A 6,000-nucleotide genomic window follows, 5' to 3' on the forward strand; every position below is an offset into this window, starting at 1 on the left:
CATGTTTATTATGATCATACAACAAGTTCCCGCATAAGGCTGTCTCAAAAGTATAGCATTTTTTGTATCTTATGGTTGATGAGACGGCACGGGCTAACGGCCATCTCATATGCGATATTTATATATATATATATATATATATATATATATATATATATATATATATATATATATATATATATATATAAGTCTGGTACCCATTCATCGACCAATCCTGAGGAACCAATGAACAGCTGGGTTGGTTGCGGGCTGACTGTCCAGCCAGGACTCAAATCCGGGCAGGCTCCGTGCGTGATTCATAATCAGTGGCACTTCCGGACATTTACTTTTTGTTTATATTTCCGGTCTGTCTCCCCTTATGCTGCCCAACCCCTACCTTTAGCCAATGCTCTACAAAAACTGCCTGTCACCTTCTTCCTTTTCGTTGACCACAATAAACATAACTAAAAAACCATCTGCACCAAAAAGGACAAACAATACTTTGTAGGTCGATGATTCCATTCACAGACATGTCCTCATCGAGGCCAATCCTTTATGAAACTTAAAAAGGGGTATATGGAGAAGAAAGGATAAATATCATCTAAGAGATTTTGAGGATACAGAAAAACCTACCCTTTAAAAAGGGGATGATCATGGCTTTTTGGGAAATTATGAAAAGGTAGAGTTCCAGAGATTACAGGTGTACAGAGAGAAATGAAAATCAAAAAGGTCAATCCTTAAGTTCCTAATGGTACACACTGTAATCATGTAACACAGTGGTCTGCCGAGTATTCATGATATTACTGGCATAAACCCACAAAAATTCAGTTTTTGGAAGCAGAAACAGATATAACAAGCTAGAAAAGAAAAAAAATTGGACCTACAATACAACAAAAGAATAGCTGGTCAAACTGAGTTAGTTGATAAATCAGAATGCCTTTAACTTGATTCTGCCAAGTAAATATGTAGTCTGTAACTTGAATTCTTTTGGTTTACTAGTATTACAAAATCATAAAACACCTTAACTGCTTCATGTCATATACCCTAGCTCAGCCTATCAACAGCACACTGCGCCCACACCTCCTACCATATACCACATTAATTCTTTCTACGCAATACTTTTCCATTCCTTTGCCTTCCAGGTCCAACAAGATCACATCACTACAATACTTCTGGAACTACCTTCAACATACCCATTTTTGCCCAAACTGATGCTGAGTTTTCTTCCATGTGATCAGTAAGGCACACAGGACCTTATCTCACCTATTCCTCCCTGTAACTCAATTCAGTCCTTATGGTTCCATCTGCATCCACAAACTTAAAGCATTCCACATCATCCATATTCTTCCTGGTTAAACACTCAGACGACTGCCTCATCCTCTGCTGTCCCTATTTACTTGACAATACTTAAGTTCACATTTACTTCAAAATTTCTTCCTTTACATTTTCTCAAAAAATACCACAAGATTCTTAAGTTTTTACCTGGTACTGCTACCACAGCAGTTTCATCTGTAAACAGCAACTGACTCACCTCCCATGCCCTCCCAATAAAAGCATATTATGCATACATCTTGCTCCAGAACCCTCGCATGTACCTCCTCCCATCTATAAAAAGGTTAAACAGCCATGGTAACATCACATAATCCTTGATGCAAACCTACCTTCACCATGAACAACTCACTCCACCAACCTTGTTACTCACACACATGCCATATTCTCACAGTAAAATGGTTCCATTGTATTTAGTAGCTTTCCATTCACCCCAAATATCTACAGAACCTTCTGTAAAGCACTGCTGTGAACTCTGTCATATGCTTTCTCCACATCCAGTTAGGCTGAACGTGAATAAGATAAGATATTCGATATGTCCAAATACATGTTCTGAACAGTAAAAAAGGCCATATTCATCTTTTGAGAAAAAATGAGTTTCCAGTCTGCATCTTGAATACATTCGATATATCAGAAAATAAAGAATAAGTAAAATTACAATATCCAGAATGTACAGGCTGTAAAGTTAAGTAATCCACTAACACAAAACATACAAGGTGTGTTTGTTTTCATGCCACTTGTATCCGGCAGTATGTAAACCTGTCTATCATTTTGACTCAATATCAACACATGCTAATATCCAGTTCACTCTCTGAAATGAACAACAGGTACCAGTACAGACTCTGCTCTAAACCTTTTTCTTGCTGCTTTCTCAATCACAGGGATAAAGTATGGCAACCAAAACTAGTCCCTTCACTCAAAAATAAACCTTGAGAGGAGAGACTCAAAGACTTATAATCATTCTTTCTTAAAAACACCCAGCCATAGGAAGACCTGACAGAAGTTTTCAAATTAAAAGCAGTTTTGACAGCATAGCATACAAAAATTTCTTCACTTTAAACAATTCAATAACAAAAAACAATTATATGAAAATAAAAGGAAGACGAAACAGCAATGTAGGCAAAAGTTTTTTGTCACAAGAGTGACTGAGCACTGGAATAAACTATATCCCAATGTTGTGTGTGAAACTATAAACATCACACCAAGACTAATTGTTATCATTAAAAAAAAATCCTTTTTACCAAAAATCATTGTAATCATTAAAAAAAAATCCTTTTTACCAAAAATCATGTTTCTTTTTCAGACGCTAGCCATATAAAAATCCTTCTTTTTTATAGGTAGGGTGCTTTCCCCAGTCCACACATTCCTGTAAGATTTCAAAGGTAATAAGTTCCTCCCATACTGTATGGTATTTTTTCTCATTTTTGTCCCATTGGCAGATGAGCCACTGGAAGAATGGATGGAGAGGTGCCTTCTGTTTTGCCATCCTGTTTTTTTAGACCTACACAACAAATACCCTCACTAAGGACTGTCAGGTGTCCTGGTATCTGTCCTTCCTATATGTGATCCCACATACAGTAAGTAAAGCCAATGTGACAACCTAGAAAAGCCACATCAAATTGCAAAATTGCAAAAGAACATGAACTAGTGTCCCCTCACTCAGTTAGAGGTAAAACTGGAAGGATTGATTCAAATTCTTCAACAGCTTTGGCACAATTATTCAGATAATTTTGATCATGAAATCCAATATTATAAAATTAGGTTGAAAAAGACTTTAAAAGTCTGAAAATTTAAAAATAAAGACACCTACAAAGCATTAGATAGCTTCATTCTGAAGATACAACTTAGTTCTAGTGGTATTCAAACATGAAATTCTAATACCTATATCAACTCTTCAAAACTACTCAAATCAAATTTGCAATAACACAAGTGTATTGAGCGGAACCATATCCTCCAATCTATCCTAGAAAAGCTATAAAATGAAAATCACATTCAGAAATCTGCTTTCCAAAGCAGGTGTTGTATAGTTGTTACAGTTACTTTTCTTGCAGTCAATTATTCCATATGTACAGGAGACTCATTCATCCCAGTATGGATTACTACTCAGATATCCCTAAGTGGCTCTTCTTCCACCTTTTCCTTTGCCAGAATGGAATCAAAGATTTGCACCTTTATCAAATCTTCTGATATCAGAAGTGATAGCAAGAGAGTTGATATAATGAAGTGTTGTTGCCCTCTTGCTACTCTGCATATTTTTTTTTAGTAACTGTTATCATGAGCTGTGTGTGTGTGTGTGTGTGTATATATATATATATATATATATATATATAGCCCACTTCCTTAGAACACATAAGGTCCTGGGCTTGTGCCTTATGTATGTGTGTGTGTGTGTGTGTGTCCCCTCCCCTCCCCCAATGACCCCAATCCTGCAACATGCACTGCTGCTGCTTTCCATAACTTCTTTGTGACAATCAGCCACCTAGGGACTCACTGAAAAACATGGTATAGTTTTCAGTGGGTTACATTAACTTTGGTTAGCCAACCCTCAATTGTATTAAGAACACTGAGGCTGTCTATGAACCACTCCTGCTATTAGAGACCTTTTTAAACCTAGCATAACCTTTTTAGAAATAAAAACTACCTGGCGGTGGAATGAGTTTCTGCTAACTACAATTCACTGATATGATTTCCATCAACACTGATCGTCAGTTAAAATCGCCACAACTGTAAAAATAAACATCAAAATAGCTAACAACAAACATAGTAAAAAAAATTATTTACTTATATGAAATAACAGACACATTGCATAACATGTCAAAAGTCTTATCAGAAGACATATTTCAGAGGGTGATTCAGCTATACATTATATCATGTTCCTATGATGCTTTATACCTGATTATGGTTGACCTAGTAAAACAAGCTAAATACTAAGTACATGTGCAGTTTCAGGAGAAAACACAACTAACTTGTGGATCTGGAAGAAATACATATAAATGGTCTCTTTACACTTACTACAAGTGGTTCAGAATGACACTAGCTAATATAATGATAAGGTATCAAATAAAATAATAAGACAATAGGAGGGCCAGCTAAAATGATCCAGGAGAACATAGGGCTTGAAGCCTTGAGATATCAGAACATGTAACAGTTTCAAAGCATTTGAGAACTCATGACCAGTAACAGGTCTAGGGTCTTGAGAACTCATGACCAGTAACAGGTCTAGGGTCTTGAGAACTCATGACCAGTAACAGGTCCAGGGTCTTGAGAACTCATGACCAGTAACAGGTCTAGGGACTATGTACACTATGATAATATTAATAATTTGAAATTAGCCGAATTGTACCAGAATGACACACTGTGACATCCACATTGCTCTAGTTGTGTTCAGATGAGAAGGCTAGTTGGCAGAAGAGTCAACTGTCAATTTACGTATGCATCGAAATGAGCTTCTAGATAATAAGTAATTCTGTTCTGCAATGCTAATGTGGTGCTGTAATGAGAGAAAAAAAAAACGGGTTGTGGAGCACGATTAGAATTACGTCACGATTACCATTACGGTGATGTAATAGGTAAAACACTTGTAAAAAAAAATATTTACATATTATCTTAAAAAACGTCACCTAACTTCCCCTTTCTGCCAGAATATGTAGTACAAATATACGAATATTAAATTATGCTACTGCATGGGATGACTGGCCAGCTCGCTCTGTCGTCTGTTTGTTGACATTGGTCAACAATTGCGCGATGATCTCATGAGAATAACTGAAATCTTTTCATATGAACATTGATGACTGTGAGGTAAATCTTGACGGTAAAATAAGTTAAATGAAACTTTTGTAAATTCTGTTGATTTTTTTTTTTCATCCAGGTGCATTACCTACTTTTATATCATAGCCACATTTCTCTAATGTACATAATCCTTACTTCTATTGCCTTATCTATTATTGAATAAAGTATAATTCATCGGCAGCACATTAATGACAAATTATGCCAATGACAAACGTGCACGAATGCACTGTGAACACTGACATGCCTGAAAATGTCTCATTCGAGCAATCATGCACAAGGTAAACAGCAGTCAGCAACGACTGCAATCACAGCCGACTTACCCGGTGAACTCAGGATTCTCAGGCTTGTATAGATTAGTGATGTAATGACATGGAAACTGTCACGTGCATTGAAAATATGTAACCCTTCGTGCGGCAAAGCAGTCAATCAGCCAGGATCACCTCGCGCACGACCGTTTCGTGTTTACTGCACGCATTTGTCGCGTCGTCTGCATTCCCTCCTCATGCCATTTTGCTGGCAAAAGATAAAATAATTAAGCCTTTAAAAGATGTCATTATAATCATCCTTAATGTTTTTTTCTCCTATAATATGCGTTGGTATTCGATTATATTCTTAAGTCTTAGAATATTCTTCATACAGATGTGTCAAAGATTCGTTTTCTCTTATTCTTTACTCTGAGATACGTTGAAAGAAAATGAAATACAGAACATTTTTAAGGAGTGGCTAATTCATTAATCTCATTCGGAGAAAAGTTTTAAAGTTTGTATTTTTGTGAATGAGAAACCAATGCCGGATTTAGGGATGTGGAAGCCTGCAGGCAGTGCCTGACTGGACGTCCAATCACAAAAGTTATCATTCCTTCCTTATTAGAATTTGGATTTCTGCACATATCACATTACAACA

General features: G+C 36.5%; 1 protein-coding gene across 1 annotated transcript in view; it reads right to left on the minus strand.

Moving 5' to 3' along the window:
• The window catches only part of PCB (Pyruvate carboxylase), a 437,613-nt gene extending 432,058 nt beyond the window's left edge, over positions 1 to 5,555 (minus strand). The window contains exon 1 of the mRNA XM_071669755.1: positions 5,418 to 5,555. The gene's annotated coding sequence lies outside the window, so the exon portion shown is untranslated. The remainder of the gene's footprint in view (positions 1 to 5,417) is intronic.
• Positions 5,556 to 6,000: the final 445 nt, after the last annotated feature.

The sequence above is a fragment of the Panulirus ornatus genome, chromosome 14, assembly GCF_036320965.1.
Source record: "Panulirus ornatus isolate Po-2019 chromosome 14, ASM3632096v1, whole genome shotgun sequence".
Lineage (NCBI taxonomy): Eukaryota > Metazoa > Arthropoda > Malacostraca > Decapoda > Palinuridae > Panulirus > Panulirus ornatus.